At 33.6% G+C, this 25422-nt stretch overlaps 1 protein-coding gene across 26 annotated transcripts in view; it reads left to right on the top strand.

Annotated features, from left to right (window-relative positions):
- LINGO2 (leucine rich repeat and Ig domain containing 2) overlaps positions 1-25422 on the top strand; it is a 485467-nt gene that overhangs the window by 138100 nt on the left and 321945 nt on the right. For 14 of the 26 annotated variants that reach the window (XR_012052789.1, XR_012052788.1, XR_012052791.1 and 11 more), the window contains exon 2: positions 17186-17266. The gene's annotated coding sequence lies outside the window, so the exon portion shown is untranslated. Of the gene's footprint in view, positions 1-17185; positions 24057-25422 lie in introns of those variants that run through there. The other 12 variants (XR_012052801.1, XR_012052802.1, XR_012052797.1 and 9 more) reach the window with 3 other exon arrangements.

Genomic DNA, 25422 nt, shown 5'->3' with positions numbered 1-25422 from the left:
AATTCTTGTACCCTTAGAAGATTCCCAAAGTTCACATATTCATAGTCTTTATGTTCATGGAGTGGAAATAATGAATATCCTGTGTTTGCCTTCCTTCTTGCCCCAAGTTATATGCTGAGGTGTTTTTTAAATTTCCAGTTAATGTCAAATGTAACTCTAAAATATGAAGAGCACTGGGAAACATAGCTCTTACAGTGAGATTTCATTTATAATTTTATTCCTGTGCTACTGAACTGCCTCAGTGCTTCCTGATTCAATATGGCAAGTGCTAGTTGTGTGACAGTCCTCCCAGAAAACATCTCCCACCTCAATCAACAATTCTTGGGTATTTGATAGGAATGTCTTGGTGTATCTACCTACCTTCTAGATAAGAATCTTATCTATTTTATCTAGATATATAAGAATTGGATTAGAATACAAAAAAAATTATTGAGATGGTCATAGCATTCCATGTGACCTACTTTTCTGGATTGTATGCAGTCAGTATCTCATAAGAACAGATTGACACTTCAGAGGTGTAGTGTTTAGTACCTTCCTCGGCCATGAATCCATCATCAAGTGGCATCTGGCCCTTTAATGGACTTACAATTTTTAGGTTAAGCAATTCCCTAAATGTTACATTTTCTCTTTTCAATGAGGCACCTTGTGCAAAATTATCAGTTGCTATAAAAATAATTTATTTTCCTGTGATGCAAACACACAAAATCTTTTTAAATGCCCTTAGTCCCAAGAGTAGCACTGTCCCAGCTGTTCTAATCTGGTCAGCCTTTTCCTCTCAGCAAAGTTCTCTCCTGGTAAAAAAAAAAAAAATTATTCTGATTTTTCACATCTATGAAATGCGTGTCTATGAAGTTCTCTTTGTTGGATCAAATCTGTGTATTGCCATATAAGTACTCAGGTGAGTATGTATATATATGTAGATAGATAGATAGATAGATAGATAGATAGATAGATAGATAGATAGATAGATGATATAGATATAGATGATAGATAGATATATGATATAGATAGATATAGATATAGATATAGCTATAGATATAGATATAGATATAGATATAGATATTGATATAGATGATATAGATGATATAGATAGATATAGATAGATATGCAAAGATACTGCATATATGTTTGCCATGTATGTACTTATATGTGTTTTTGTTTACACTGCTTTATAAAGCAGTTTACACAGCTTTATAAAGGTTTACGTATAACTAAGATAAACTATAATAGCAATTGCAAATAGTAAGAGTGCAGTGGTATGATGGCACCTATATTTTCTTTTGGCCACGAATACACATATGTGTTCATGTAATGATAATTATGGTAAGGACCATATTTTTTATCTTTATTTTTTACAAGGTCTGCACCTCTGTTATTGAAGTTATTGTTCATGTTCAAAGTTAACCCTTTTTATAAACAAAGAGGAAAATGTGACCTTTTTAGAGGAATAAGATTCTGGAATTATTTTTGATCATTAGCAGACTTTTCTGCATTTGGAACCTGGACCCTCTATGTACTGTATCAGAACAATTGTTGTTGAGGATGAATTAATGGATTACTTAGGTGTTGGCTAATCATCTATATATATATTCATGAACCTTCTCTGACACTGGTATCATAATATAGGTCACTTGTTTTAGCCTAAAAATCCTTAAAGCTCCATAAGCAAGGATGAGAGCTCATTGTATGCAATAGCTTTGGAGATGAAGAATATCCAAAAAGAAATACAGAAATTTATGTACCATGGTTATGTAAAAGAGCTGAATTGTGCTATATGTTACTAAAAGTAGAAATGATTCTGCAGAAGTTTGTGAATGTCTGTGTGTCTGTTTTCTAAATTTATACTCTATAGTCAGATTATCCTTGATCCCATAACCATCTTGATTTGGAACTTTCATCTTTATTTGTGTCTGTTGTGAATAAAGGACAAAATGCAGTAATGGGTTCGAATTTTTTTAAAAACAGAACATTAAATTCATTACCCTCCCATTCTGAAAAAAGAAAATGCAACTTGAGTATCACCAAGAATTAGGCTCAATTTGACCTGTTTCTTGGTCTTGTTTGGGGATTTCATGTAATTTGCAGATATTGATCAGTCTTCATGTCTCTACAATTTTGAAAAATATAGCACCATCTCATTTTAGTAGCTTAGAATGGAAATCAAGAAGAGATATGTTTGAAGATTTTTTCTGTACTGAACCAGATACCAGGTCAAGAATAGGATTAAATTTTTGATTCAATTTATATGAGATTATATCCTTTTTCTTAGTACTTCAGTGTTTTTTTCCTTGAGACTGGGGGAGCCATTAGAGTTTTTGTTTGTTTGTTATTGTAAATACAACTGAAAAACCAAGAACTGTCAGGAGTGTTATGCAATCATACACATTTATATTAAATATTTTTATGCTTTTCTTTAAAGTAGCAGGAATTTGTGTTTAAGCAGCTTGGTCTTGCCTGACCCTACACTGACTGAACCTCTGAAAGCATGAAAATTGGCTGCATTTCTATCACTCTTTTACCTCTCTTTGGAGAGCCTGTGAGGGATATTTCAAACTTCAGACTTTTGCCTTTCTGTCAGCACAAGCTAAAATTAACTTCTGTAGAGGACTTTGGAAAGCAGTGGGGATTTATTACTTTTAGGACAAATAAATGGCTAAGCTGCTTTACTGCTTTTTAGTATCTAGTTAAGCATGTTCAACATATTTTTTTAGAGAAACTTAGTCACTCAATAAGTTCATGCATTTCCATAACATGTAAAAGAATCTATAGGTCTTATTCATTGCATTCAGGACACGCCAATGCAGTAGAGACAGCTGGGATAAGAAAAAAATTTATTAGCATTTAATTAGAGAAGATTGGATATACCAAAACGCCTGGCTTCTGGTTGTATTTGATTATCACCCTTAATTCAGAGCAAAAAAGTGTATGAAAGGTTATCCTTGAGGTTTGCATTTGAATTTGGGTTCCAGTTTAGTGTCTTTGTAATGGACTTCCTCTGCTCCTATGTATAATATTTTTCCTTAAAGACCTTCAAGTGCTCAATATTCCTGAGCCTGCATTTAACCTTACATCTTTCTCTCTTTTTTTTAGCAATGAGTATTTTTTTGTCAAAAAATATTACTGGTTGTTTCTGCTTTAATACAGTCAGGAAGATCTCTTAGAGTTAAATCCCTGACAATGAAGATTATACTCATAATGCTGGAATCAACTTCCAGCTGAAGCAATCACACAAACTGATATTAGGGAAGAACATGCTTCTGTGAGTTCATGTTTTTGAGCTCAGCCTCCACACTGTCTTACTGACTGGCAGAAATTTTCACATAATTCATGCACACACTCACAGTTACAGACAGACAAGACCTGAATGAAATGAAATGAAAAACATTCTTACCCTGAAAATTTAATAGCCATAATATGAAATCAGAGAATTTCTCATGAGAATTGCTCATGAGAAGAGCATAAAGATTCACTGTTAGAAGACTGCTGAGATGACATCTGATATATATATATATATATATATATATATATATATATATATATATAGTAAATAGTTTGTTAACAGATGAAAAATACCTAGAATTATTTCCAGTTATAATAGTGTGTTATTAGTCGTCAATTATTTCATGGATGGAGTAGCTTATTTCAGGCAATGAATTGCTCCCACACTCTCTGTTTAAGTATTCCTCCAGGTGTCCTGTACTCAAAGCACATTTTTATGGCCCCATAGGAGTTATGATATATTTCTTTTACTTGGTTGAATGCATACAGCGGCTCCTCGAATCATACTCCATGTGTGAATTATGAATTGAGGACTTCCCTTCTTCTGTATTTGATGAAAAGGGTGAAAAAGGCAGCCATTTCTTTTGACAACCATTCCTTTTACAGCAGAAATCTGCAGAAAGTGATTATAGATAGGCTGAAAACAATGGGCCTTGATTTAAAAAAAGGACTGAATAATAATGGAAATAACTTGTGCTATGACTACTAGTAATTGTCATTACTGTGTTAGATGAGTTAGCCGAGTTTTTCCTTCTGCAAGAGTATACATATTGTCATAGAGTCTACAGAGGGACCTATACCAGCTTTTCCTAGGACATACTGGTTGGTATTAATGTTCCCCCCAAATGTTTGCAGAAGGCACGAAGATGTGAGGCATGATCAACACACTGGAGGGAAGTGATGCTATCCAGAAGACCCTTAGAGGTCTGAGAGGGGGTCTGTGCAATTCTCTTGAAGTTCAAAAAGGGTAAGTGCAAAGTCCTGCACCTGGGTTAGGGTAACCTCCAGTATCAGTATGGGCTGGGGGACGAAAGGACTGGGAGAAGGCTGCTGAGAATGACTGGGGGGTACTGGTGGGTGGGAGGCTGGACATGACCCAGCCATGAGCACTCTCAGCCCAGAGAGCCAAAGGTGTCCTGGGCTGCATCCAAAGCAGCGGGGGCAGCAGGGGAGGGAGGGGATTCTGCCCCTCTGCTCTGCTCTGATGAGAGCCCATCTGGAACTGCATCCAGCTCTGGGGTCCCAACACAAGGAGGACATGAAACACTTAGAGCAGGTCCAGTGAAGGGCCAGGGAAATAATGATCAGAGGGCTGAAGCAGCTCTTCTATTTTGAAGAGTTTGAAAAAGTTGGATGATTGACCATGGAGAAGAGGAGGCTCCAGTAAAACATAATTGCAGCCTTTCAGTACTTAAGAGGAATTTATAGGAATAATGAATATCACGAAGCAGCCATGCATCAGGACTGCCTATTGGTGTTCATTTTTCTTCCTTTGTTCTGTAAGAAGTTAACAGAGTAACTGTACTTGTTTGAGCTCCTCCCTCCTTAACAGCAGACATAAAAAACAGGGAAAGAAGCTGGACGCAAGGGAGGGAAGGTGTGTATTATGGTGTGTGCACTCTCCTGGAAAGGAATTATGAATAAAAACTCAGTGACTCTCACAGTTCTTTATACAGAAAGGAATATCTTACAGATTTAATATATTTTTTAACAACAAAAAGCTTCTTTATAAGTCAGATTGAGCATCTTTTGAATATATTTATCTTTTCCCTGCAATAGATACCACAGTTCTGTTACAAAATATCCTAAGTACATAGAAAATGGTTTATATAGACCTACATGTTTTGCAGAGAATTATCTCAGACAGTATTCTGTTGCTTATTATGAAGCCAAAGAAGGTTATTCTTAAAACTGTAGAAAGAAACTGAGTCTCTGAATTCTTTTTGCAAGCAAACAGGATTTGAAGTTTTAAGATCTTTTTCTTTGCTTCCCATTAAAACGTTTTCAGAAAGGTTTCTTTATTTTGGCATACTGGGGGCTTTCAAGCATGACTGGAATTCTGCACAGTATCATAGTTTTGATTTGCATGTCCTCTTAGAGACACTATTCAATTGTAAATTAATTATGGAAAATAATGTGACTCTATAATTAAGGTTTGGCAAAATTCAGTAAGATTATTGTCTATGGTATTTTAGACATTATTATATTGGATGAATATGCTTGAAAAAGGTGGGATTTTTTCTGTGCCTAAATTTCTGAGTAATTAATAAACTGTTAATAAGCTGCTTGAAGTGTCTAGTTACATTGTGACTCTGAAAAATATCACTCTGAAAAGTCAGTAATTTCTTACCTAAGTGTTCTACTTCTTATCATAGTTGATATGAATGAGCAACAGCACTGTTTGTTAGGTTTTATTAGGACAGAAAGAAAGTATTGACTGTCCATTGTCAATCACTGAGTTTCAGTTAATTTCTGATCCTTCTATAAAAATGTGGGGAAGCCAATCAGAATTTTTAGCCTTGCTAATAAGTAAAAGAATATATCAAAAAAAGATCCCCATGTTTTTTCCTAAATCATTACATGTTGATATATCTATGTTTATTAATGCACAGGAAAATAATGCACAATGTTATTTTGTAAAAATAATTATTATTTTGTTTTAAACACAGATGTCTGAAACATACTGGAAGTATTATTAGCTTTTCAGACATAGTGATATAAAATACAGCAGCAGCATAAAACCACTTATTTTTACATATGCAAATGTTGAGCAGATGGCTTAGCTTCTTCTCTGTGATAGTTATATGCTTCCTGGGTTTCACACTGTTCGGGTATAAAGACTACAGCATAGACAGCACATATATGTTCCATCCTTCATTTTCACTCCATGCCTGATAAGAAACTTGTACATAAATAATATTAGTAAATTATTCTTATAAATTAGTTATTTATTATTTTCCAATTGCAAAAACATAAATGTATTATTAAAAATCTGTTATATTAATTTTTTATAGAAGACTTAGCAAATAAAACTAATGGTTTTATAGAAAAGTATTAAGCATACCAACATATTTGCATTAAGGAATGCCAGTTAGCAATTTTTTATTTAAATTTTTCTTGTGATTCAAGTTGATAATGGAAACTAAATGTTGTCCTTAAGTAGTCAGATCTGAAAGATGTAGAGACTGCTAATATATTCCCCAGATGCTCCAATTATCTAAAAACCCTATTGATTCTCAAACAAAGGGTGCAGAAAGTAGCTTTGCAAAGTTCCTTGAAATAGCTGTAATATCTGTCATCTCTTCTGGGGATACAACTGCATGTTTTGTTAAAACAATGAAACTAATGAGCCTAATATTTTTTAAGGAAATCACTAATTTTCCATGTCCTGACTGCAGCAATGAAACTCTTCCTTACAAAGTGTTTCTTTCTCCCCTGCTCAGTCAGTACTCACACTCACAATATCCAGATATTCTTAAAATGGGTTTACATACCCATTCCTGGTTCCAGTTGTCATTTTCTGAGGCAGGAATGTTCTTAAAGATAATCTGGTCCATCTACTTTATAGGGAAATCAAATGACTAAGTTAAAAGACAACCTTAACTGGGAATACCATCTACTATATCTTATATTAAGATGCCTTATTCAATGCCTAGTGTTGGAAACTCTTATTTTAGATTGCTTACTTCATTCCAGAAAATAAAAAATGTATTAAAGATGCACGTAAATAGAAGGACATATTCACATGATTTGGAGAAAGTTTAGCAAATGGTGAGAAAAAATTTTAATGTACAAATCATATCACTTAAAGAGGGAGGAATAGTTCTTAATTTTCTTAAACTTTATATTTTTGATCTTTTTTTTTCAATTTGAAAATTTTAATAATGACTTTCACATATTTTTCTAATAAATATAATCACAGTTAAAATATTCCTTAAAAATTCCAGCCCTTGAAGTTATGTAAGTAACTTCATATGTTTATCTTCACAAAAGAAATGCGTACTTTACATACTTACATAACTTATGTAAGTTATGTAAGTATGTAAAGTACGCATTTCTTTTGTGAAGATAAACCTTTTTCAGATTACAAGGTTGTGAAATTTTGGGTAGGGAGTGATTTTTGTCAAATTGGAATAATTATTTTTCGAAAAAAATTAAAATATGTCAATTCATTATTATTCTGATATTTCCATGGTAAAATTTAAATTGAATATTTATTCATTTTAATTGGAATCAAAATACTTTAATTGGAATTAAAAGACTTTCACTGAGTTAAAATTAACCTTTCTTTTCCCTTACCTAGAGGTTAATTTGTGTTTCCCTACATGGGGGTAGTGGCTCATAAGAGATGAAAATTCACTTCTGATCTGATAGCATTCCAGAAGTGAACAGATTGCTCTTTGGATTACACTTGCCTTTAGATAAATATATTTCATTGTAGGAGGTAAATAGTATTTAGCTCCTAAATGAGGACAATCAATTGTTTTGCCATCTGAAATGGAAGAGAAACAAGATCAATATAGCACTAAGAACATTGTACAGTTTTTAAAGAAAAAGGATTTAATATTAATTTAGCACTGGAAGCTGATATTGATGACCTGAAAGTAAACATAGGTGTTTTTGGTAAAAGTTTCACGTTTTTCTTCAAAAAGGAGTCATCAAATTTCCTAATAGACTTTTTGGTACTGTATTTATTTATTTAGTTAATTAATTAGTTAGAGAGGCCATTTGAGGTTTAAAAATAAATTTTTAAGTTCTACTGTAAGCGACCATAGAGTTAATTCAGTTCCACTCAAGTTCTGACAAATCTGGGTAAGACTATTACTGCTTAATATCACTTTTTCAACAGGTCATGATCATTTCAGTATTTTTCTTGTCTCCCCTAAATTTGGAAAAAGAGACATTTTAACTATAAGGAGTTGCAGCTCCTTAAATTTCATACTGTAGCAATCAGCTCAAAATTGATAGTGTATATTTCTGCTGTATCACAAGGTCTGTAACATGCAAACCTTTATACCAGGCAATGTCATCACAAGGTCAGGGAAGTTAGTTGCGGTTTTGGTGTACTGATCCTAGTTCCACTAGGCTTGAAACCTTATTGTCTTTTTCAGACCTGCTCTAAATCTATTTCATTTGTAAATTCAAAGAGACTTTGAACAATTGTAACAAAGCCTATAATTACTGAGAACTTGAAAATAAGGGTGAGAAAGTTCCCAAGTAGATAACCCCTAATACAAATTATGTTAATATTTAAAAAGAAAAGAGGGGGTGTCAGATTAGTATGGAATAGAAACTCCAGCATTTCATTTTATTTGCTGAGTCTAGCAGAATTAGATCCATGTTCATGTTGGTTTATGCTAAAGGTAATGGACATAAACAAAAGGAAGTTACAGTAGGCAGTACAGAGATGGCCAAAATTGCTCCGAACCTGTGTCAGTGTTCTGCAGGAATGTGAGGTGTTCACACCATAAACACCAGGAAATTTGCAGGAACTATATAAACTCTTGTAAACACAGAGATCATTGAGATCTCTACATTTCCAAAATGGAAAATACATCTAATAAAACACCTGTTACGCTGGTAAGTGGAAGAGATTCCAGAGGAATTAACTCAGTGTATCTGCAGTAACAAATTAGTAAACATATTAAGTGTCTCCTCCTGAAGCCTTTCCATCCATTTGTCAGGATTCCTGTGTCTTCTTTATCTGGCAAGACAGTAGAGAACATCTGCATCCAAACTGACAGCTGGGAGGTTTTTTTTTTATTTTTAGGAATAAAAATGTCTATCTTGTTTCCCAAACAGAGTTTACTACTCAAACAATATTTGCTCCTGACTTTGCTCTGTTTTGCAGAAAACAAGCATGTCCATGGTACAAAAGAAAGGTTTGTTTACATTATTACCTACATTTCAGATTTTTGGCTGCTATAAAATATATTTCTGGAGAAAAAAAATGGAAGTAGAAGTTCTTCTACATAGTCTTCATAGTATAGAAAATTTTATAATACATATTATAAACCTTATGAAAATCCTTTGGTTTGTCAAGAAGGGTGATGCACATATATGTAGAAGTCATGAGGGAAGATTTTATGATCTGCTTTGTAACTATTTATTCTATGAGCTTTAAACCTGTATGAGGACAAGAAAAGTGTTTGTGAAAGCCACTTGGGGGAATTAGTTCAATTTGCTTGTGCAGTTACAGTCCTTTCTTTGAAATAATATGCTTTAAGTAGCTTCAATATGTTTTCTGTATCTTTGAAATTAATTGGAAAAATAAATCACCAGTCCAGATGTTATCAATGGTGTTGGATCATTTTTATTTTATTTTAATTTTTTTGAGTATTTATCAGCTAAATTAAAGAATACTGCAGTTCATCTGAAATATCAGCTCAGCATTTCTGTAGTATCTCAAATACCATTTAAGTGAAACACATTTCTAATTCATAGTATGTTAGATCATACTATACACACTGTACTCTCAAACACAGGCTGCTTTAAGTTTATATTTTATTTTTCTCTTTTATATGCCCAGATGGTAATCTGTTTGCTTTGGGGTGAACTTCTGAAATGAAGCATCTGGAGTTTAGAGTGTTTTGATTTGCTTCAATACTTTCACCAAGTTCTTACTATATTACAAAATATCTATTGCTAGAGTTCTTACCCTAAAAGTACCCTAAAAGTTGCCAAAGGGTAAGGAAATCATAAAATTGTTGGTACATTTTTCCAGACTACAATTCTAAAACTACTGCAAACCTTATGTGCAAGAGCTTCAGTCTGAAGATGAATGTCATACATTTTATAAACACAGTCCTCTCAAATGAACCAGGTCTGCACTTGAATCAACCATCAAGCTATAAGTGCAAGGTCAAACAACACTTGGCTTAGTGTAAGAACATTTATATAAAGTTGATTTAGTTCTAGTGACAGCTCCATATTCTCTTTTATGTTGCAAAAGGTATCAATTACATTACCGTTAGATTACAGCTGTAAAACATAGTAACTCTTCTGTATGCATGCTGAATATTTATAGATGTAACATTTTTAATTCAGGCACTTGTTTCTGTATATGACTGTGAATAAGGATAAATCTGGGTGTGGAAGAAAAAGGCAATCTCAGAGGCAATTTGATTTTGCTTCAGAGTAAGACTGTAAACAAAGCAATTCCTTCATTGGTTCTCTCCCTTTGGTAATTCCCATGTATTTTAGCACCTCTTAGTCAAGCCATGTCACTGACACTGAAATGGCTCTGTGATCCCCGGTTAAAGCAAATAGCATATTTCTTATCTTTGTCTGTTGTAGAAATTATGCAGGGCAACTTTGAGTAACAAACAAAAGATGAAACATGCTTACCTACCAAAGCCAACAAAGCAGTGCCTTAATTCTAGGATTTGTTGTCTCATGTTGATTATTGTAACTGCGTACTTTAAGTGCCATTGAAATTAAACTTTTTCTTTCTTAATGAACATCTCTCTAAGTTCTTGAAGTAAATTTGCCTTGGTTTTTAATGGAGGGAAAAAAAACCTAAATACTCATTGTTCTGCAAGAAATGAGCATTATGTCATGGGAAGCAATGTTTCTTTTGTAAACAATAGAGGTGGGAAAGACAGAGGGGTAGGAGGCACATGAAAAACAGATTATAGTCAAATAGAAAATACAAGAGTGCTGTTGGACTTATTCTTATACAAATTAAATTTTTTCTAATATCTTTTATTTTAATTTCTCCTGTCCTCCTATCTCAACAACTCTCTGGTTGAAAAGGGAAACACTCTTGAATAAGGGGATTATTACTTCATTTTATCTTGTGACAAATCCTATTTGCAGAACTAGAAGGGAAAAAATATAAAACAGGCTGTGGCAACAGTTTAATATATATCACATAATTTCATGAACTTCTTTTTTTCTACCAAAGAACAATTTCTTTGAACTAGCTACCATGCAACAAAATAAAACAGTCTGTGAAACTCTGTATGATTGAAACCTACAGCTAAAAATTATAATTGATGGTGTGAGTACTGAGCCTTTTAGATATTCGTGTTGTCTTTGTCCTGTTCAGTGTGACATATTTATCTTTAACTCTGCCAGTTTTGAATTGTTATGTAATGTAGTTTTGTCAAGTCTTTGGTTCATATAAAAAAGACTGTATGTCTTCTGTCTCTCCATGGTAAAAAGAGATGATTTCTCCTAAGAGACTGATGTAATAATTCCCACTATTTTAACTAGATACTCCTAAATGTCTACAAAATTAAACAAAATTATAGGAGTAGTTTACAGAACAATGGTCCATCATGAGGTAGTCACAGCTGTAAGAAAACATATCTGACAAGTGGTGGTGTAACAGGTTATTGCAAGGGAGCTGGTGATGATATTTCACTGCAAGGAATATGCAGAATATCTGTCCTTAGGGAATTATTAATAGCTGTAATTTTGTCAATGAGTAACACACCAAGTAGTGTTTCATCCACCATGCAAGGAAGTAGGATAGGTTGGTGAGAGATTTGAGTAGGAGGCATATATCTATATTAGTTACCTTAATGTTTAGAATAGCACAGATAAAAATAAAAACCTAAAGATGGTACATATATATCAATGAGACATTAAAAAACTGCCTTCTGGTTTTCAAGATACATCTAAGTTGATTTTGACAGGTGGCTGTAAACCTGAGGAAATCTCTAGAGGTAGGGAGAGGAATCAGTTTTCTTGTATTTACAACGGAATGCTCTTGATGGCAAAGAGAACAAGCACTAAAAAGAGAGAGTCAGACAATTATGATTTTTACAGGTGACACTATGAATTTATGCTATAGTGATGGTTTTTTCTTTCTTGATAATTTTGAATTTTGTTTGCAATATTTTAATAGTGACCAAACAGTGCGACTTTCATTGGAAAATTAGCGAATTTATAAAGTCATAGAAAATAAATATTTGGAAGTAATGATTTTACAGAGACCATCAGCTTCTTCACATTCCTTTTGTCTGTATTAAACATTAGACTTAGAAAGCATTCATTGTAACTGAAGGTTATATGATGATGAAAAGAAAGAGAATGACAGATTTTAATTATTTTATTGCAGAATGCCTCCATATCTTGACTTTGAACAAAAGCATCAATAAATTTATATGGGCTTTGTGGAATGGAAATGAAAAATTTTGGCTTCAAAAATCTAAAATGGATTAGCTTTCCAAAATCTCATGCATAATCATTAAATAAGAACTGTAGTAACTGACGATGATATAAATCTTGAGGATATTTAAAAAGAGAAATTTTTACTTTTTTGAGTTTTAGAATTATTTTAAACCCAAAAATATTGTCTTTTTTCACTTTTGATTACTGATACCTGCAATAAAGTGATAAGGGATGTATATTTTAGGTCAGATGATTAAATAAGAACCAAAAAGTATATCCAGTCTGTATTGTTTACATATTAGAAGTTATTGAAAATATCATTGAAGATGAGTTGGATGACTTCTCAAGAGGACATTACCCACTCTCTGCCCCCAGTGATGCCTTCTGGCTGTATATGTGTGATTTTTGATAGATATTTACCCATGTTTCACAATGACAGAAATATTGGAGGTTCCCCTGCTCCCATAGACACTTCTTTCAATGCTAAAACATCCTTAGGATTTTTCTATTGAAATTTGATCTATTTTTATGCAATTTAAACTCAATACTTCTAGCTGATATAATTCAACTTTAAGATATAATTTTGTTATTGCCAGTATTTTCTTGTTTAGGATGCTAAAGTTCAACTACATATCTACAGAGGATAGCATGCCCTTTAACTCCAAATAGGAAGCTGTGGATATTACAGTATAATGTCTGCCCTCACAAAACTACACTTCCTTTGTGTCTCTATGCAAGTCCTTTTAGCTGGGGAGCATGGAATGGAGAGAGGAGGCTGTAGGTTACAGTGGTCTGGCACAATTTACCAACTGCACTAAAGGCAGCAATGTTATGAAAAGTTCTGCTACATATTCCTAATGCTGACTCTTGAAGGCCTTGTTTGAAGACCTTGGTGTGCAGCAGATATTTTTTTTTTTTTTTTATACCAAGTCTTGGAGATTTTCTTTCAGAGAAAGTGTGATATCTGTGTCCCATATGGTTTACCTTTTTATTAGCTAGTTCATTTAGTTTCTTTGAAAACTGTCTCTAAGCTTAATATGTAAGTACTGTAAGAAATCTAAACCATGTATTGAAGTAAAAATAAACAAACTACAAAAAACCCCTCAAACCAAATCAAGCCAAAAGTCAAAAAAAAAAAAAAAGGAAAGAAATAAAGAGGAAAAAAAACCTAACAAAAATCCATTCCTGCCTTAAGCTCATGTGAAAATTTTTTATCTTCAAATCATTAAGGCTTGAAAAAAACCACAGCTTATAAGGTAATGTTTTGAACTATGAGACATTCAAAAACAAGCTATTCCTCTCTTCAGTGTATGTTGGGTAACAGCTCTTTGGAATTCTGTAAAAAAATCCAGAACTGTGATTTAATCTGAAGAAATATATGGCCACTACCCTTACAAAAGTCTATTGTGCAAAGAATTTATTCTTTTCATGCTTTCATTTATATATAAAATTAGTTCAATATATTTTCAAGATACAGGTCTGGAGGATCTTTCTTCAGGTGTAGATCATCCTTCTGTAAATCTGACATCTATTTTTCTGCAGTTTAAGTAATCATTTTTTGGTTGTGTTTCAACTTTTAGCTCTGTGGCATTTAATTTTTTCAATGCAGGTCAATGTAGATCACATGACTTATTTTCATGATGCTCATGTTTATTGTCTGATCTTAGGACAAGACTGTCTTAGTACATTTCACATGTTTGGCATGTGGCTAAAAAATCGCAATTAAATCTTCAATATTTCCAGGCTGTCCCTGTGTAGAATAGTTTAGTAACTTCTAATTTTGATAACTGCTGATTTTGATATTGTTGCATTCTTGCTGTGATTTTAGTGACAGTTTTTCTCTTCCATGAAACAACACCTTAATTAAGGCTGCATATGCACTGCTGCAATAGACAAAGTTAGGTAAAATATTCCAGTTACAAGAGGGGAACTCCTGCAGATAATTTTTGCTTCAAAAATGTAGGATAATCAGCATCTGAGGCAAAACATTCCGTTTTTTCCATGTACAGTCCATTAATCAAACGTATATTTTACTTTATTTTGGATTTTTATTATTATAGGTATTACAAAACACCATCTGGCTCTTTAGTACCACTAAAGATTTTGTAGAAAATTGTTTGTTTATCAGTTGTTCATATTTTTTATCTCTTCCATTCACAATAATACTTTAAGATTTTTCATGACAACTAAGCTGATGCCCTCATAAACCAGCCCTCTAGGGCTCTCAGATCTTGTCTCTGAGGGGCGCACAATACTTTGTTTTTCCAATGTTACTGCCTTTTTTTTCTCATGCGTACATGTACTGGCACTGACTATCCTCTTCCATTGCCACATCTGGCTAGTAAGCTTGTGTGTTTCCCCAGCGTCAGCTCTGTACCACCTAAAGAGAAGCTTGGGGCCAAGGGTAGCTTGTTTTAAGGCAAGATACTAGTGTTATACTGCAGCTGGGAAGACTGATTAGCTCCTCTGTGTCTCACCTATTAGGCAATCACTTATCTCTGAAGGAAATATATCTTGCTGCAGAAAAATTTAACTTCTCTGATAGGATCTTGTATTGACCTTGTTGAATTCCCACTGGAGTCTTAGTAACAACTCTCTAGTCCTCTCCTACCACTTGCGTTTTATGCTCAGAAATAATGAAGTAATGAGATGGAGATGTTATCAACATTTGGCAGTTTGACCCTTGGCCTCCTCTAATGAAGGAGTTTTTGATGTTGACACTCCATTTCGCTACTACATTTTGGTGAGGAGAGAAATCACAGAATCTGGAATAGTTCAAGGCGGAAGTGCCATCTGGTCCAGCGGGTCATCTGGTCCAGTGTCCCTGGTCAAGCAGGATGATCCAAGAGCACATGGCACAGGATTTCACCTAGACAGTTTTTGAAGAGCTCCAGTGAGAGAGACTCTGCACCCTCTCTGGACCATCTGTTCTGGTGCATGGTCACACACACAGAGGAAAGAAGTTCTTCCTCATATTCAGGTGCAACTTCCTGAACATTTGTTTCTTCCTGTTTAGATCTGATATCTAAATATCAATTGACGCTTAGTTATAATGTAAAGTAGGGTTCAGAGTTTAATTCTCTCAGCCTCCAAAAGCTCATGCTCACCCTTGTTTTAGGTTTGTTGTGTGTCCAACCAAAGGTGAAGGGAAACAACCATAATACTTAAAATATTTTCCTTTCGCTTCAGCATAAACAAAATGAAAAAAAAAACTTAGAGACATGATAAACTGGCTTATTTGTGAAGTTTTTGTTGAGGTTTTTTTGTTCTATGTTTCTTCTTTTTTTTTAATAATTCTTTTTTTCCCTAACTGCATTACATTTTGTATTAATTCTGAGAAGGATTCAAAAAGAAAAAAGTGCAAAATCAATAAATAGTTACAATTCTTTAGGTAAAGAAAACCTGAAAAAAATATTGCTGTTAGTTTAAAAAATGTTTCAATTTTGTCAGGAAATTATATCCTAGGGAGATATTAGAGAATTGATAGAAATATCGTTCCAAAACTACAGCTTTGGCAAATATGCAACCCATAGCTTCTTCTCTAGGGAAATATTTGTGTTTAGTGGAGACTGTACCATACCCTGGAGTGCTGACAGTTGATTGCTGTGTTTCAAGACTGCTTCTGCAAATTGCATAAATTCCTTATGTTCCTTATGTGTACTCTCGAGTTCAGCTATTAGTCCATTTACCTAGTCCATTATAAACCACAAAGTATAATATAAAATCATTGAATTAGCTCACATATTTGTATGCCACATAACAAGCTGGTTGAATGAGAGTTAGACAAAACATATTTTATCATGAAGTTTGCCTTTACTTGTGATTTCTAATCTTTCCTGTAATTGCTGTATATTTGTATTATATCCTAAGAATAGAAATAATTTTAAATATTATTCTTATTTATTTTTATATGATGTTTTTCAGTTTACAGAATAATCTCAATTAGATCACGATGTATTTTATGTAGACATGCAGGGTCACCTTTTTCAGGCATTGGGAAAGGTCTTGGAGAAGTAATTTGCATATGGAAGAAGAGGAATAATTTTGTTATTTTGGTTGGGTTTTTTGTGTGAGTCATGTTGATCAAAAGAGTTTGGCATTTTTCACATTAATTTTGAAATAGCACAGTCTTTATTAGTCTTTGGTATCATTATAGTTCTGGTTTATCAAACAATCTGTGGTTCTTTCAGGCATGTTCGGATCCTGACACATGTGATTCAGAACTCCTTAAACTTCACTGTGTAAATCAGGTGTTTCCTCATCTGTCCTGTTAAAATAAATGGAAAGTTCAGATTTGAATTCGGTATGGCAAGAACTTCTAAAACCCTTCTTTCTTACTGTAGAGTTGGAGACATGGATGGAGAAGTCTGTAGAGGTGCCAAGTTCTACCACCAGCAGAGAAAAACAGTTAATCCTACTGTTGAAGTGATTTTTTGTTCCTTTGTCTCCATTTGGGTTTAATACTTTGTCAGTTTCACCTTCAGATCCTCCAGTAAATGTCTCTCTGTCCTACTGTAGGCAGCACAGTTGTCTGCTCCTCTTGAGTGCCTATGAATGCATGCTATTTTTTGGTGTTATTAGGAGCTTTCAATTGCCTCTAACCCTATTTACCTTAGCAGACACATTTATTGCTCTGACAATCTTTTCTATTCCTTTTTGGACAAAGCTAAATATCATTTAAAAATGTCTCAAGGCATTTTCATTGAGAGCATCACCATTTCAAAAAGCTCTGTACAACTGATGACTAAATAAATTTTCTTCTTCTTTTTTTTTTTTTCCACCCAAGTAAGTGAGCAGTGGAGCTGGAAAACTTGGCAGAAAACTCTTTTGTCTTTCCTGCTTGTATCTATGGAACCTGGTTTGCAAGGTAAGTGTTCCATTTTAATTTTCTGTAATTGTATGCTGTTAAAATTTCAAATGCCTAAAATAATATTATAGTACCTCTAGGTTTTAAAGAAAATACCCTTGCTTAGTGTTTAATCTACACTTTTAGTGGTGAATTGTCTTAGAATACTCTTACAACTTAAAATAATTGCAATGAGTTCCTTTGGATTTATTAACAAATAAATCTCACTCTCAGGAAGAAAGGAAAAGTATGGCAAGATTAAGTTATTTTTGAGTATCTGGATTATTTCTACTATATTTCCATCAGTCTGAGTCGAAAAAACATCTAGATCATTGTGAATGCATTTATTATGTCAATATGTATTCTCTGTATTCTGTGTTTATTGGGAATGCTGTGTTTATTCTGTTTATTCATAACTTTATTAGGAGGAACACTGAAGGTAATTCTTGAGACCCCTGGCCTATGTTTTCAATTTTCATTGCTATGTAGTTTTTAAAATAAGAGCTTCTTATTCCTGGTCTTAAACATAGTTTTTAATAATGATATCTGAAAGGTGATTATGTTCTGTATTTGGAAAATCTAGTTTTCTAGAGTTCAGAATATATCAGGGGAGATGGCTTATTTTATTATCATGATTTCATTTTAATTAATTACTGGGGAAGGCTGCTGTTTCTACCAAAAAAGTCATGTTACCAAGAAAATATTAACCTGAATACCTTCCTCAGCATTTGTTAAGGGTTTAGGATTAATACTACTGTTTGCTTTGACACTTTTCTTGTCCCATCCCTGAATTTTATCTTTGAAGTTGTCTTCATTGTCTTTAGGAAAGAACTTTCATCTCTAGCCTTTTTGCCATTGAAATGTCCATTTTTGGTATTTTAGACATGGTGAAAGAAAGTTTTCAAAATATGTCCTCTTATATGTGGTAAATTCAACAGCAAGCTATGCTACAGCCACTCCAAATTTGTGCTGGGAAAATAATTACCCATTCTTGACAGAAGAGCCACTAGGAGCACTTGTATGTTCAAGGTGGAAAATTGGACTTTTTGAAAAACAAAATCAGTAGCTTTCCCAGCACCTGAAACAAAGGTGTGTATGTACTCTTCAGCATTTGGTTAACAAGCTGATCCTCAAGGCTGGACATTTTAGTGTATTGTATTTCTCAAGAAGAGAGAGGAAAGAAAAGTGACTTTGCCTTTGCTTGAGTGAAATCCTGCTATGATATCTTCTGAGGATGGAAGACATTAAAAAAAAAAAAAGGTGTCTGGCCAGTTTTATCGTCTCTCTTTTAAACACTAGAATTGGCAGAAAATTTCCAGCTTTTAAGAAGAGCCCGGACACTGTGATTTTCCATGCAGATAGTTAGGTGTTTTACAATCAGATTTGTGAAAAAAAGAGTGGGTGCATTTCAAAGTGGTGCTGCTTCAATTCCCCAGATGTCATGTTGTACATAGGTTTCTTCTATCTTTTGCAAAGCCAGCAGGAGTGGGAAAAATACTAGCAGTCAGAAGTCTGATGGCTAAAGATATCATTTTACATGGGTTTAATCACAATTTCCATGATTATGTTTCATTGTTTAATGGAAATTTAGGAATGTACTTAAATATTTGCAGAATTGGGATATATTTGGATGAATTGCAGGAAAAGAAATGAAAGTGAAAATGATGTGTAGAATTTCCAAAGCATCTGTAGGTGACATAGCAGCAGGTTTAAGATGCGCTTTCTGCATTACATATGATAACTATGTAGCTTATGTAAGATAGAAATCACAAAAAATAATGTTTTTAAAAGTATCTAGCAAAGAGCATTTAATTTTTTTACAAACTAGTATTATGATTTTTTATACATAATAACCACTTCTGACTTACTGGCCTTCCTTTTACTGTATGTGCAATTAAATCTGAAGGTGTCAATGATTCTAATGACTTATGTGCAGTTTTTGGTATTGGCATTTCAGTAGTAAAACACCAATATTCAATTTGAGTTAGCAATAAGGAGTAGGATCAGAGTCGTAATTTGAAATTTTTAAAAAGGTTTGAGGAACTATTGGAAGTAAATTGTCTTTCATTCTGTCTTTTGTTTTCATCCTTCTGAAAAGATTCATTACTGCCTATTCAACTTGTTTTCCTAACATTCTTGTGGTGGATTTGGGATGCACAGTGCATAACATCTATGAATTTCCATAAAATGAGGCTGTGAAAGTTTTCTTTATACTTTCCATTTGATGTTAAAAACCTCCCTGAGTAGGTTTTAGTCATCTCAAGAATGTTTCTGTCTTTACTGACCTAGATTATACTAAGTGCTGCTGTAAAGCATTATATACCAACAGGTTTAATGACTCTTTCCATTTCAGAAAAAAAGAAGGGGAAAAAAAAAGGTTATTTCATACATGCATGTCAATACATATGTATTTATTTCCCAAAGAGAAAAGATAACTATTTTATAAATTGAAATTTTTCATGTCTGTAAATATTATACATTTCTGTGCCTAGGACATTTCAAATAAAGTAAAACTAGGTGAGAGGTGGTGTTATATAGCTATGGTTGTTGTTGATGGTGTTATTTTGCAGGCAGATTAAGTTAATTTCCTTCCCTAGATGGCCAACTCTACTGTAAGAACTGATTTTTCCTTCCAACCTTCAAATTCAGCCTACCAGTGTGACAGATAATTTTTTATTACCAGATGTAGCTAAATTTTACATCAGTGCAGTACTTGAATAAAAATAATTTACTATCAGTTCCAAAATCTTCTATATTGACTCATATATCTAATACATAAAGTTCTACATTTCTTGAGTAAATACCCTGAATTTGATGGATTAGTGTGTATATATTGAGGAAAATATGTAGCTCTAGAACACTCCCAGATCAGAATACAAAAAGTTCTGGATAATTGTATTTTTTGTCTGCTCTTTAACCTACAAATCTACGTTATTAAAAGTACTTATCCAGGGATTAGGTAATAAAATTAGTTAAGGTTTCTTATAGTTCTCAGTGTTACAAGATCTGCATGCCTGAAAATAAGCAAAGGCTATCATAATGCTTTGCTTTTGAGACCAGAAGTTGCTATTTTTCAACTGTAAAGAAAAATTTGAATAATTGTGCTGAAATTACTAGAACCACATATGTGCTGTTATGTGAATAAAAGAGAGTAATTTCCCTCAGGTTTAAAACATTTATTTTAATCCACATGCTCAAATAATCTCTGACAATTCAATCTAGTACCTTCAAAAGTAACAGGTGACTTCAGACAATCAGATTATGCTGCCAGAAGGGGCCTGATAGTTACTAAATTCTGAACATATCTTACATGAAATTCAGGCTTTTTCTAAATTCAAAATGCACACCCAAAAAGTCACTTAGAGACATCTTTGCATACATTGGAGATGCGAGACCTGCTGATTCTTGAAACTGTTGAAATAAATTAAAACAATCCATTTCAGTTTTATTTGGGTGTCATCTTGTGCTGTTATGTATTCAGTCATCTTCATACTTTGAGTTGTACAGGGAGTTATACTTCTAGTTACACTTGGACATTAAATAAGTGTTAGGATTTATTTAGGAATCCTTAAGTTTACTGAGTCTTGAAGAAATATGCTTTAGACCATGGATTTTAGGCATCCACATTCAAGAGATGTTTAAAACTGATGTATAGCAAACAAGGCCCTTCTTTGGAGAGATATGTGGTTCATCCAGGGAAGACGTTCCAGTTTCTTCCTTGGTCTCTCCAAACATCAAATGATGTCTACATCAGCAGGGTACTAGAACTGCTGGTTGGAAAATAGAAACCTAACCTCAGTATTCGTTGTTTTAGAAAAGTCAAGCAGAGCCGAACAAAGATCTTAGAAAAGCAATCTTCTGGAAAAAGTAAAGTCACAGTCCACAAATAAAAAGATGTTTTCTTTATGCCTGCAAATGTTTTAAAGCTTTGTTATTCAACCACTCTGAAGATACTTCCTATTTTTTGCAGAAGATAGAGATAAAGAAAAAGATAAAGAAACCTTAAGAAAAGCTAGAAGATTTGTCGTCACCTTTTAGTAGCAATGTCAATATGATTCCATTTTCTGTCTTAAGAGAGAAATATAATTTAAGTTTGTGTATCTTGGTTGAAACAGTTAATTCAGTCCTTCCTGACTTTCTGTCATGCCTCACTCACAATCCTACTGTGCATCCTTAAATCTTTGTGGTTTGTATTTTTATCATTGCAGCCCAATCTTTGGTATGGAATTTTGAAATGAGAACTCAGCACAGTAAAATACTGTGCTTCTTTTTGTTAATCAGAAGGCATATGAACAGGAAAACAAGCAATAACTTTGTCTACTATTTCTGTCAATACAAGGGTGACGCCAGAGGTAAAGTAAAAGGTCAAAGGAGAGTTTAGCGAGATAATATATGTAAGAGTCCCAAACTGAACCGTGTCGGTTCATTTATTCTGACCTTGGAAGAAGAATTTTCATGCTCAAAAGTGGTCTTCAGTTCCTGACTGGCAAAAGCCAAACCAAATCAAACCATAATCTTGATGATCTTATATGTCCCTCCAACCTAGGCCACTCTATGATTCTGTGACTAAAAAAAACTGTTATATAACAGCAGCCCACTGATATACAGATTTGTAATAACTATATAGTTGATCACAGTTTGACATCTTATATTCTTTTACATGGTCTCTATTTTTAATGAATCTGTGGTTTCTGGTAAAATATTTGAATATCATTAGGGATTGTATAGAAGCTTTTGGCATGAACATTAAGTGTCAATATTGAAAAACAAGTTTCAGAGCTTTATTTCATCCTTGTTTCCTGCATCACCATGAATTAAATCATCCTCAGACTAGAAAAGCAGATGCACTACATCTTTAAGTCTAATCATGGACATCATTGTCTTCTGCCTCATTTTAGTCATGTACAGAGGACTTTTTGCCAGGGAATGTTTAGTATTTGAGACCTCAGGCCTGAAAGCTCAAGAACTTAGGATGCTGAAAAGTTACAGTCAAGTGAGAGACAGTGAGGAACTCTGTTAACTCCCTGGGAAAGCCTGGCCTCAAATCTAGTAAACACCCCTTGAGGGTGACCCAGCCATGTGAATAAGAATGACTGTAGGTTCATAGAACTTTCAAGTAATGCAATGTGCCATGTCTTGAGAAAGTGCTTAAGGGTAGAGGCTACAAAGCACAGTTCTTGGTCTCTCTGGAACATGGAAAAGGAGTTGAGAGTATTCAAAATGTAGAAAATTGTATTTTCCATAATAGTCCTTTAGAAGTGCTGTCTCTGTAAATGTTAGAACAGAAAATTCTAATGTCATCACATTCTTATACTTAAAAGCATGAAGGATGAGGAGTGAATATGGAATAATAAAAAAATAGATTATCTCAGCAAAATATAAGGGTTTAAATGGAAATTTGGAGGTAAAGGAGCATCATCTTCCTTTTTTATATATATAAATAGAAGGCTAATAAATAGTGTATCTTCAGTTTTCAGAAGATTTTGTCATTTGTTGAATTTGTTAGTTTATTTATTTATATATATAACAAATCTTGAATTTGTTAGTTTATTTAGGTAGAGCTCCTGTTTTGTCTCTGAAGCATAGCACTGCTTGAAAGCCATTATTTGAACACAGTCTAGTAAGTATGCAGAAGAAATTGGTGCAAAATTCTTTCTTTTTTCACATGTAAAACTGTTTCTGCTTGTGCAAATGTGAGTATACATTTGAAATCTGTCTGTAATCATTTCTCTACAAAATTTGGTGGTCTAATGGGAAAAAAATAATTTGGAAGCAAAGGCACAAATTCAGAATAGATTAAATTTAAAGATTACAAAGGAGAGCTCTCATACCATTTATTTAAATGTATTGACTCTAAATATTGTCATTTACATTAAGCAGAAAGCAGACACCATTTCAATTCCTTGATGTCTTGTTAGCCTAGAAGATCAGTGCCTCTGATGGACATAAAGATTCATCTGTAAGATGAGGTGGATAGAGAAAAGGGAGTAATCCAAGAACTGTGTTATTTTAGTTTTCCTTTGAACTGGGGTTTTGGAATAGAATGGTCTTTAAGGACTCTTCCAAGTGAAGTCTCTATGATTCTGTGATTACAACAGTAATGCCTTTCAGAATCAAAGACTCATCATTATGGGACCAAGCAGGCTATTTCTACAGTATTCATTCATATATAAAAATTTGCCATTTTTCGTTAAAGTCAAATTTGTCATGAAAATTAAAGTTCATATCCTAAACGAATCTAAATCATGTTATGTCTGAAATTATATTAATTTACAATAAATTATTACTACCCTTGGACCTGTTTTGGAAATTCTATTGACTCTATATTGAAGCTCATGGAAGAAATATTTTGAAATATTTTTGATGAAAGACTTTATAGAAGTTTCCGCATTTATTCATTTGAACATTTTCAGAGTGAAAATGTTTACGATTTTTATTGTTACTATGACATATCCTTTAATTTTTTTCTGCCTAAAAAAAAAATCAGATATCAAAATTCAGGAGAAGCTTGTTGCATGCAGTAATGTCCTTCACTTGGTATGCAAGAACCAAAAATACATCTATTAATTTCAGTCATTAAATATTAGGATTGCATACACTGTGCTATCAAATCAGTAATAACTTAACAAAAATTATGAATAGAGAGAAAAAAGAAGTGACAGCTATATTGTCCCTACTTTAAAAGTCAGTATTTACACTATCCATACAAAGCTAACAGCTAGCTAAATTATATAAAAATAAAAATAAAAAAAAAACCACAAGCCACAAACAAACAACTCCCAAAACAAATAAAACCCCACCAAATTCAAAATCAATCTTAAATTAAATGCACCAAACACATTTATTTTTATGCAAAAAATTCTAGTAGATCTTAAATGTTATATAGTGAAGGAAATTGAGGACACACATCCTAAGATTATGCAAACATCTTATGCCCGTGTATATCCTAACAGCTCACAGCTTATTCTCCAAATATTTGGTACTATATTTTTATTAATTATGTCATTTTAATGTAATGTTTTCTTTCAGAATCATAATTTAAGATAAGTCAGATGACTCAATTCTGTCACAACCAGACTTCCTGGGTAGTACTGACATACTGAGCCACTGCAGCTACTGGTATGGTCAGCACTTCTAAAACTGCGCTTATTTCATGCACTGCCTGATTTTTCTTTTGTTTCCTTTGCTTCCTTTAGTTTGAAAACTACTCTTATTTTTAGGAAGGATTTATTTTTCATGATGGAGTTTCCTCATTTCAACTCGAAATATCACAATTGATCACATCCAGATTTATGTGTCTAGCTACTTTGTGCTATTTACAGGGTCCCACTTTCCCTTTTTCAGCCTTTAAAGGAAAGTAGCTCTTCCTAATTGGACAATTGACTCCTTGTGAAGCAGGGTTGCTTTTGATAAAAACAGAACTGTAGCATTTATAACTTTAATCAAAAATTGTCAAGGAATATGTGGTGTTAGAAGTAGCAACCCATAACATACACTATAATTAGAGAACTAGCATTGAATAAGAATTGAATGATTTTGGCTGGAAAGGACTTTAATGACCCTCTAGTTCCAGTCCTATGAGCAGGTATGTCACTTATTAGATCAGATTGCTCAAAGCCCCATCCAACCTGACCTTGAAAAATTCCAGGCATAAGTCATCCACAGTTTCTCAGAGCAACATTTTCCACTCTTTAACCACCCTCACAGTAAAGGATTTCTTCCTAAGATCAAATTGAAACCTTCCTTCTTTCAGATTAAAGACATTACCTCTTGTCCTATCACTATGTGCCCTTGTGAATAATTGTGCAGTTGTGCAACGCCATGGTACCATGATGCAGAACAGGAAAAAAAATTTAAGTAATTAAAGCCTCTAATGGTAGTGAGGTCATACCTTTTATGCTTGGATAACCCTGGGGGGAAAAAAATACTTTCAATACATCTATATGCAAGGGCTAAAAAAGTTGCATAGCATTCTGAAATTATGTCAGTGAAGGTGAAAGTGATCTGAACTTTTAAGCGGTGTCAATAGACAGAAGACAAGATATAGAGGAAATGTGGAATTAAGTTGTAGTATAAAAGAAATGCCAGTGGGGTTCTAGTGAAAGTCAATTTTGGCAAAATTGCCAAAGATGACAGGTTGATGAACCTGAAGAGAAAAATAAATTCCTCAGAGGAAA

The sequence above is a fragment of the Taeniopygia guttata genome, chromosome Z (assembly GCF_048771995.1).
Source record: "Taeniopygia guttata chromosome Z, bTaeGut7.mat, whole genome shotgun sequence".
NCBI classification, from domain to species: Eukaryota; Metazoa; Chordata; class Aves; order Passeriformes; family Estrildidae; genus Taeniopygia; species Taeniopygia guttata.
Note: the sequence above shows the minus strand (reverse complement) of the source record. Positions and strands in the feature narration are given on the sequence as shown.